This window comes from Diachasmimorpha longicaudata, chromosome 13 (assembly GCF_034640455.1).
Source record: "Diachasmimorpha longicaudata isolate KC_UGA_2023 chromosome 13, iyDiaLong2, whole genome shotgun sequence".
Lineage (NCBI taxonomy): Eukaryota > Metazoa > Arthropoda > Insecta > Hymenoptera > Braconidae > Diachasmimorpha > Diachasmimorpha longicaudata.
Window position 1 is genome coordinate 5,640,724 of NC_087237.1, and position 11,078 is coordinate 5,651,801.

The following is an 11,078-nucleotide window of genomic DNA, read 5'->3' on the forward strand; positions in this document are numbered from 1 at the left end:
TTTCAAAAACTCCACAATTTCCTAATAAAATTCTATTTTTGTTGACTTTCCAGAGGTTCACAATAAAAATTAATTATTATTCAATTTTTCTAGTGACAACTCCGTACTTTTTCTACATTTTCTCCCGAATGAAATTCATGTCCCGAAAATAACTCATCAGTCACGCACTCGATTACAATTTTTCATTTATCACTGGATTAATCGATATATCAATCCACCAGCGATATTGACGGTGTAGTCCGGTCATTATTCATCAAAGATGGCCGGCTGTTTAAATGAAAGTATGTGGAGGCCAGAGCTGGAGTGGTTGGAGTAAAATTTACGCACTCGTATTTAACTTCACTAGACCGTGAACCGTTCTGGATGGTGCTTACCCACTGTACACCCTCGATACGCTCGCGTGCTCTCCTTCTTTCTTACTACATTATCAATTCCATAGTGGAAACCATGGGGAGAAGGAAGTCGGCTTTCGTTTGTGCCACTTCAATTGTCTTACACTTATTTACGTGGCTGAGTGTGTTGGGCCCTCATCGCCGGAGACCTTGACTCCTCGTGGATAAATATGGGTGACTGGTTGCAGTGGAGGAGGTAAAGAAAATAATCTGAGCTAATTGATATTTGGGATAATGTTTTTGAGGGATTTCTCTTGAGGCTACGTGAGATGAGACATTGGAGGAGGACATTTGCTGGGGTAATTGTATGCTCAATCTACGTAAGAGTCACGAGAAATGGCGTTTGCATTACGAGAATGCGGAGGGAGGAAGGAGAGATGGATTTCCTGTCCACGATAATTTAATTATTTACGAAAGTTCTTTTATTTTTTTTTTATCGAGTTTGTGGATCATTTGATTGATAGGAATTTAGGAATTTCGACTGCAAAGTTAGTGTCGTCCCCAGCTGATTATCGTCATTAAACATTTTTAATTGATTAACGAATTTACGAACTGACTCAATTCAATCGGTACTGGCTCCGAATAATTTCCGATGAATGATCCCCTGTGGAATATATCGCTCGCGAAAAATGCTTAGCAGTTGCATCTGTTGAATGAACTTAAGAAATTTCATGACGTAATTATCAGTCTTTGAGACTCTGACCTCCTACACTCGTTTCCGGTTAGTGCCTGGGGGAGGGCAACGTCGAGCTCCCAGACACCGTGACTGGGTAATCGACGATTCTCATCAGGGTAATGGGGGTGTTGCGCACCCGCTGAGAGCTTTCTCAACTCAGAGTCTTGTTCTTGAAGAATTGACGATTTCTGTAGTAACCGGTAATGGACCAATTGTCAGGAGATTTGACGTCGTCGAGTACCGGAGATTTCTCCAAATGCAACAATAAATTTTCGATTATTCGGACCTGTGAATTGCATTGTGAAATTTTGAAAATTGCTGGGGCCATTCTCGATTGGATGGTGATGTGCCGCAAGTGAATAATTGGTTGAAAATGGAGGTAAGTAGCTGAGCATTGGGTGCAATTACTTCAACACGGTGCGTTCGCATTAGCAATCGTCGAAATGACGGGAGAACTGGAGTGAGAGAAATTTGTTATTTTCATAACTTCTCCATTTTTTTTTTCAATTCCAAATGACTCGAATTCTTCAAAAGTTTCAAATCAAAATTCCGTGATTTTTTATCTAAAAAACATCTCCCAAAATATTTGATTTTTTCCCTGGAATTTTTTAGATTTAATTGTTGCAAAATGAACTGAAAAATATTTATAAATTCTCATTGCGATAATTGATACCGCTGGAGATTTATTAAGCCCAATGTCATTCCTACTTATTCAATTTTCAGGTGCCACTGCATGTAACAGCTCATCATTGTGAAAGCTGGGTTTATAATTTACAGAATTACAGGGGCAGGTTCGACAGGAGGCAAATGACCATTTCTTTTGTGCCCGAAATGGGCCAATCCCGGTGGTAATAATGCCCCCAATAGTCGCGCTCGGTAATAGGATGTACTTAAACTCGTTCCGGGGAAATTATGTACAAATGAGAAATACAAGAAGGTTAAACTCCCCCAGACCATTTTGTGCGAAATTGAATTTTCAAACGCCTGATTCTTAATAAAAAATAACTCGACATGAAATATTTCCATTTAGAAAAAAATTGGTGAGCATCTGCCGATAAAAATGCCCATCGCAATAATTTCCATGGCAATTACTCAATTAAGAGAATATGAATATGAATACGACGAAATATGGAGCAATGGATTGCGTTTAAAATTCCCGGGAGCCTCCGATAAACTGAAGTCCTCAGTTAATAAAAAGTGTCAAACAATCACTCAGAAGTAAAAATGAAGATGATGAGTATTCGAGACACAGTTTAAGACTCCGTACGTCAAGATCCAACAAAAACACACCGGTTGGGTACGGTAGAAACTGTCGGAACTTTTCACAGAGGGCGAGACGCTTTATTTGGTCATGTTGTCCTCAACACATCTGAGTCTTGATATGTCGAGGGTGGGAACTGTATCCCCAGTCCATGAATTTCCTTGTGAACCAACGTAACGAATAATAAAATTGAAAATATCTCACACTGCCATTGTCAGTAGTAATGGAGTCGTTAAGATCCTCCCGAGACACCGATTCAACAGTTCCGAATTGAGTTATCAATTGAGGTATGTTCAAGGGTTGAACGAGTGAAGGAAGATAAGTAAGAGAATTACAACCAGGGGTAGTGGGTGCTTCTACAGTCATTTCTTTCTAGTTTAATGGTGTTATAAAGACTGTAATTCGGACGACAAAACCTATAAAATTCTCAAAGACTGCTAATTAATTGCGCCTGGTGCATCATAAAGAAGGTTTACATGTTTTTGCTTGAGTTTTATGTACAATCGTTAAAAGCGATAGCGGGCAGGCAAAAAAGATGTATTTGGGGCCAATTTCACACAGTTTTGAAACGATTTATATGTAATTGGTGGAGACTGTTAAACAGTGACAGATACAGACGTGAACCGTTATAATAACTTGCTCGCATACGGTGAGACAAAATAATGGAATTTTTCGAGGGAGCAGTGATGAATGCAAAATACAATTTTTTGAAAATCAATTGATCTCCTCTCGTTTAAACCACCAACCACCAAAATCCAAAGAATGAAAAAAATCAATCAGCTCGAACTCGTTAGCAGTGTACGAAAAATAAAAATTCAATGTTCCCGGTATCCTGAGATAAACGAACTGGATAATTGATTTTGTGAAGACACCGACGTAAAATGGCAAAAGAAACAAACTAGATGGTTGATTCTGGACCTGGGGACACACGCCACATTTGGTGTCCCGATCCCACCGGAATGTCGTTGGTGAATTTAATACGGTGCCCGCACTACGTACCTACCCAGGCCTCTTTCTTCGTCCAGGCTCCGCTTCCCAGGCCAGCCAAAGGCCTTTAAATGTTTTTTTTTTCTTCATTATTCCTTTTTCATCCAACAACTCCCTCACCCCTCCGTCATACCGTCAGGCACGCCTCAGGAATCTGAAACATTGAAGTTTTAACATTCCAAGTTCGGGAATTAAAGGAATGAAGCGGAAGTGAGTGCTATTAAATCTCTCACCTTTTCCGCAAATTCTGCAAATGTTTAGTTGCACATTACGAACATTCCGATGGATGTGCTGTCATAATAGTCCAACACTTGACCCCCGGGGCCTCGGCTTTCATCCAAATGACGCGACAGATGAGCTGGTGGACGAGACTGTTTGCGATGCTGACTCGAGAGTCGCATTCACTCCGGCATTTCGCTTTTCAAATGATATTCGGACAGACTTGGAAAACATTTTTCAAGTGCTTTATCATTTTTTTGAGGCGGCATCGTCGCGAGGGTGACGCGGGGCATTTTAGTCGTGAAAATGTCACGTCGGAAGTCCTTTTTGCAGATGTTACGTGAACCGGAGGCCGTGACAATGCGAAGTGACGTTACCGTCGCGGTAATTGGAACACATGCTGGGTAAAGTGTGTTCAAGTGCGATTTAATTACGGGAGGAGATGCTTCTGGGGAAGATAAGATGTTTGAGTAAACATCGGGGGTCTGTTTGATATTTGAAGTCGTGGAGGTGATTGAGAGGACGCAGTGCATTGTTCCGTGGAATTGGCGATGGAATTGAAGGTGAATTTTATTGGAGTTATCAGACAAATCAGAAATTTCATGATTTTTTGAGTCAATTGGAGACCAAATGGAGGTCTCAAGATGTTAATTTTTTTTTTCATTTGAAGGAGAGTTTTTAATTGTGAATTTTCTTTGAAATGTCTGCGATTCGGAGCCCAATTGATGAAAGTTTTCAAGGAATTTACCGGAAGTTTCAGCTAAAAATTATCAACGTCGTGAGAGCCCAGAGAAAACGTGACAGAGACGATCTACTATTTGACGCAGTGGCAGCAGGTTTTATTTGACTGCTACTCCACCCGCATCAGGTTGGCTCGTACCCCGTATTTTCGACTGATTACTGACCAAAATTAACCACCGTAACTGCTTACTCCAGCGTAAATATTTTCCTCACTCCTCCTTTTAGGAAGAACTGTTCGACGTAAAATGCGGGTGGAATTGTTGGAAGGTCAGCTGTTCCGGGGGCCCAAGACCCAGTGATTTTCTTTATTTTTTTTCGTACTCCTCATTGTTGGTACTGGTGGTACGAGTTCACGCGGACGAGTCACACGAGTGTAGAGTCGGTTTATCTTAAGGAGCAACGGATGTTGTTATCACTGAACGATAAGGGCCCCTTTGATATAGTGCTCGATACCTTGGCAAGCGTGAAAAATGCTCGGGGTGTGGTTTTCGACTTTTTGTGGTGGTTTTTCTTATTCGAATGAGAGATTGATGTTGATTCGTGGACGGAAGTATCGGAGATTGTGGCGTGTTGAATGACGAAAAAAATTAACCGTGACCGGCAAGTCACGGAGAAAAAAATGTTTTAATTTTCAGGATTGCGTGATTGTTTTTCAGAAGCATGTCACTGATTGCCGGGGTCAGTATGCCACTGATTTTTTATGTTGAGACATCGTCAATTTTACGGTGGGAGTCAGTGGTGAAGTCATCCCCAACGGTTGTCTTTCGACGCTTCAGTAAAGTCTCCATTTTTCTAGACGAGTTTGAAAAAATTGACCTCTGCACCGTTCCCTCCCCTGCAATTGCCGTGAATAATTGCATTTTACCTCACCTGATATTAAATAAATACCTTGTTAGCCTATTGACCCAATTAATATTTAATTTTATCACTAGATCATTCAAGCGCAATTTTTTATCATCCCCCGAATGTTTTTACAGCCCCAACCGATTTGTATTGCATCCAACACGACTATTTTTATAATTTTATTCCAGGAATGTCTAAAAAGTATTTTTATCCATCTAATTATTCAACATTTTCCTCAACCGTGGATTTCCCCCGCCCCCACTAATTCCACGCGGAGCCAATTCCCTCGACTCCCGTTTATCCAAGTTTCTTCATCCTTGTTTTTCCTCTCCAGTTCTTTTTAAAAACGGCCCTGAGCAGGGGGACTAAACCCGAGTGACTATAACCTAAGCCACTAACCGCCTAGTCCCACTGAATGTTGAGAGAGTGTTTTCGGGTGCCCCGAGATGAGGCACTTCTGAGAAATCTTCATGGCCGAAAAAGAAGAATCGCGGGAGTGGATACGAAAGCCGGGCAAAGGCCAGGCACCGGCGCGCCATCCCATGCCGACAATCCCCCGTTTCTTCTGTTTAGGAGGCACCAGAGGAGAAGAGGGGCTACGAATTTTCAGGCCATTCTCTGGGCCTCTCCAACTCACTTCGCCGCTTCTCTTGTCTTCTCACATTGTTTATTTGGCCAATGGAGGAGCGAGTTCGGTTATTGCACGGACGTCAGTTCTTTGGTTTATTTCTTATGCCCTTTATTCGGATTACTTCGCATACTTTTCAGGATTTTTTCTTTCAGAAGTGGAATTTTCACTGGTTGGAGAATTTTTTGGCATTTTTTCCCTCCCACTGGATGCGGAATTTTTTGGGGACCTGTGCACGGCGCCATGTGACGTGAGAGATGACACGTTCAATCTCACACTTCCGGGCGAAAGGGCCTTTCCTATCTTGTTTTACATACCAACATTTTTTTTTTCGGATGGGGGTGAAGCTGTGGGGACGGGGTATTATTGATTAGGTTTTTTAATTTTTTTTTTAACGCAATTCCTTGCGAGATGTCTTGCCATTTCCCGAAGGGCTGACTCTTCAATGAGGAGTAAAAGTGGAGAGTTAAAATTGAAAAATTATTCATTTGAAAATTCACGAGCAATTGAGACTCGTGAATGTGTTAGTGATGTCGCCGGTGGTCGTATGTGGGTGCAGAATTGAAAAAATGCGACGGCTTCGGTTTACATGGCAGCTCGCAATGGCAATACAACCTCCCTCCCCGACACAAAATCCCTTTTGGTACTGTGCGCTCGGAAAACATGAGTTCACCATTCATTCGTGGAAGTCATTCATAACGCCATAATTATCATTATGTCGCCCTGCTAATAATGCACTTTTTATTAGGGAGAGTGATTAGGTGCTAGGAAGTGGTTATGACCGCGATGAGAGGAGTGAAAAGTATCCGGGAAACAATTTTTCGTGCAATTTGCGGCTCGATTCACCAATCATCTCGCGTTTTATTTTTGAATGAGCTGAGCTATCGGTTCAAAATCAGTTGGAGTACTGCCCAACTACTTTTACCAGGCGCCATGCAAACTGATAGCCACGGACTGGGGCGTAATTAGCAAGTGTAATTGTCTCCATCAACAATAAACGACGTGTGACTGATAACAACTTCAGTTATTTATGCGTGATCCAGTCTTCTGGTGGTCTGTCACGATATGCGAATACTAATTAACTTAACAACTGCTCTCTACCTCTCCCTTCCTCACTCAGTGGTGAGTTACTTGCAGTCGATTCTGCGGAGCATCGACTGACCTCGAGTGATCAATGATTGTTCGACGATTGGAGGGGTCGTAAATTGTTTTTTGTACTCGATTCAATTGTTTAAAGTTGTGCAGAGGTGGAGCGCCTAGAAATGTCGAGAGTTCCTCGAGAAATGTTTTAATCAGATAATTAATTTCCCCACTCCTCTCCCCCCCTCATTCAGCATAAATCCGTCAATAAAATTCCTGGCTTTGCAAAATAAGAAATTCCCACTATTACCAATGAAATATGAAATAATTTCACTTACATCGTTCCAATCCATTATGCGTAAAGCATGTGAAGGTATTTATATTGTTTTGACTTGATTTTTTTCTCGTTTTTCGTTGACATTTATGTGAGGAGGCAACATTGCATTCCCACACCCACGAGTGGGGCCCCTTGAGGGCCCGTCTCCCCCCCCCCCGCCCACTCGACCACCTCATCCCCCACCAACCGCCAAACGCTTGTTTCGGTTGGCAACGCACCCATACACCTCCCCACCTCCTCTTCAACCCCTTCATTCTTCCTACCGCATTTTTTTATTTTTCTATTTTTCCAATGTTTTGCACTTATTTCTTTCCTTCGCTCATTCGGTTTTTTATTTGTACGGTAGGTAGAGGGTATACATGGTGGTCATGTATACCTATGTGCACAAGTACATACCATGGCCGAGCACCTCTCGTGCGGATGATATTCTGGTTCGGTTCTCTGTGGGCTCCAACAGTGACAGAGATGGAATGATGAGGAATGGGGGATAATCGAAAGGAAAAAACAAAATCAAAATGATGAGAAAAAGGTTATAAAGGTGTATGTAATGTTGGCTCGCGTTTGGCAATGTCGGGGGGGGGGCGGTGAGGGAGGGGAGGGGGAATATATAGGGGCCGCACATGGCGTCAGGAATTCCAAGGGTTTCGGGTGTACCTTACGTTCAGGGATCATCAATTTTTCTTATCCAACTGCTGATAGGATGATATGTCCTTGGGTGGGGGGAATTCCAACGGCGATAGCGGACACTGGGAGTATCAGTTGATACGTCATTGACGGTGAGTCAATTTTTTTTTGGTTTTTTTTAGATCGTTGGCTGCATTTTTTATTTAATTAATTTGTAAAAGTTACGGTTCTAATCTATTTTTTAAATTTTATACTCTCGATTTTCTCGAGTCATAATTGATCGGTCATTTAATCAGATTTTTTATTGAGAGCGTCGCGACAGTAAATTTCGGACAATACGATTGAAAACATGAACATCAATTTAATCGCATCCCGGAAATTCATAACTTGTGCTAAATATATCATGAGATCACACTTCCTGGAGAGACGGCCTGTGAGGTCTTACCCCGAACACTGAACGAATGTTTACTAAATAATATAAACAAAGCGTTGAGTGAAAGAAACTGCGGTTTTTGGACTTTGTTGTCCCTCAATCGGTTGTTCAACTGCCCTTAAAAAATTTTTGCCTGAAAAAACCGGTTGAAAATCGACCCCTCGTGGATTAGTCTCAATATTCCCACCCACCAATGGGTTCCCTATTAACCCTCTAAATACCCACCGGAATTCCCGAATTTTATGAGCTCATTCCCCTCAAATTACCCCATCAAACCGACAAATTAACAAATTAAACTAAATCAAATGCACGTGTTTGCAAATGTGGATGCAGCGATGATGGAGGTGGGTATCGGGATGGCGGGGGTGCGCATTACAGAGCCCCTGGAATGAACGAAGTGTCTCCTCGGTCACAACATATGATGATGTCACATCCGGCGTCTCGTTTTTCGCGACGAGTACTTATCATGCTCTGCCGCCACCGCCAGTGTCGTATGCGAGTAGTAGTTGCGGGACTGCATGGCCACCAGTGGGCCCCCTCCTCCCCCGTCCCAGCCCCCGCCCGTTATGTGTGTACATAAGCGCGCGGCAACACTCCTTCATCGTGGATACGAACAAGACGAAATGAAAGAATGAAAAAAAAAAAAAAAAAAGGGAAATCGAGTGCACGGAGGGAGGGGGTGGAAAAAAGCCGATAAAAAAAATTATGCCAAAGGACCGCTTTTGAATACGCCCACAAGTGCCCACCAACTGGAGTGAACTGCGTGGTGTAATCTGTTTAAGGATGTTTATTCCAAAATGAAAATTGAAATTAAAATTGTGGATAAAATTAACTCAAACGATAACAATAAATAATTTAAAAGGATGTTCCCACGTTCAAGTGCAAATTTCGAGTTTTTTCGACAAAAAAAATTAAATAAATAAAAATACAGCTGGTGATGTTTGGAAAAAAGTATTTTTTTGAAATTGTTAAGCAAATATTCTCAACTGATCAAATGCGGTCGGAAAAATTTTTCATTTCAGTCCAGAAATATGGGAATAAAATACGGAAAAAGGAGAATGGACGGGGGAAGAATGAGAGATATTGCGAGAGACGAGGAAGAAGGAGAGAAGGGAAAAAGTGTCTGAGGGTGGGGGAAACTGAGTCTCAGTCGGCTAACAGACGCATCCATTGACGCCTCGACCGAAGAGCGTTTATGAATGAAGCTTCCCCCCTCCCCCTCCAGCCCCGCCAACCGTAACCCCGCTCATCCTCTCAGCCAAGCGCTTCTTTCTCACCTTTTTTGTCTTCACCTCCGTGTTCTCCCGGTCGCTGTGGACGTCTCCTTCTAACATTTACGCTTGTATAGTACCAGCTTGATTTTGGAAGTGCAACCGAGCAAAACGAGATACTGATGCGTCTAAAAAAGACCCCCATTGCCGAAAAATCCCAGAGTTCCATTCAAATGAAACGAGAGACGAGCGTTACCCACGGGGGGAGATAACTCTCAGTGGCATCCGGTGGGGTTTGTACTTGAGAGAAATGCGGAATGGTGGGTTATTCTGACAGGGTAATTATTGCGGAAATTATTTGATTGGGTGGTGCATCCAGGGGTATTGGGTTTCGCGTGCAAAGGGAAGCGGGAAATTTCGAAAATTCAAAATCACGTTTTTTTTTTGGGGGTTTTATTGATTTTATTTTTATAGATGAGCCTGACTCGGTACGACTGCCGGAAATTATTGAAACGCAGTTATTCGAAAAATTAATTTGAGGAGAGGGGAACAATTTCACGCATGGGGGATCTTTTTTTATTTCATGACATTTCGTTTTAGCTCTAATGGCGTTAGTCATGGTCTTCCATAACATCAAGTTGTCAGGTAGATGTAATTATTTTCAATCGAGGATGTTTTTTATAATTGAGCAGGAAGGGTTGGTAAAAAATTTGGCAGGAAATTCCCGACTCATTTTGCCTGCGAGATAAAAATTCTTGACGTTTCAAAATATTCCAGTCGTTCGGTAAAAATGACAAAAGGTTCCTACAACAGTAAATCGTCGGACGAGTGGATTAAATATTATTTACCTCTCGTTTCCCTCTAATTTTCATATAATTTTCCAGCGCGTGTGAAAGAAACACTTCACCTGAATAATTCTACGTTGAAAACCCGTGATATCCCTCCGCTAGACCTCATGCATTACCATTTTAACATTGTTTGTCATGGCACTGCGACCAAAAATTACCATTCGTTCCAGATTGACGGACGATGTGGAAAAAACAACTCGGAAAATGATGAATCCGGTAGCTTAAATTTTTTCTCCTCTGAAATTCACCCACGTGCTTGCACTCGTCTCCCCGAGAACAGCCCCTCATCAACCCCCTCCAGGACAACTAGGATATCAAAGAAATAAATGAACAAGTACAGCGAGAGGAAAGGGCATTAGTAAAAAATAACATATCGCATTTTTGTCTGTCTGGACACGTGTGCTTCTGGTGAAAGATCTCGTCTCAGCGTTGGTCGCACACATGATCATCTCATTTTATTATATCACGACCTTCAGCAACTCTCACAAAAGAATCGTTGAATTTAATTTCACCGTATTTTTTCAATTTATTTACCACGACGTTTTTTTTCCCCCTTTTCAGGAATAAAAAGTCAATCGCCGATGGCTTTGGTTTAGTATTCTTATCGGAGGTGACCGGAGGATGTATGGAGGGCCCATTGGAGAGGATCCCACGGTCCGTGAATCGGTTTCGGTGGAATTCACTGCGTATGTGTGTATGTGAACGAGATATGTAGGGAAAAAAGGGAACGGTATGACCAACACATTTGAAGTATTTTATGTGCGTGACGTGGGACACACATAATACCTATAAAGTTTT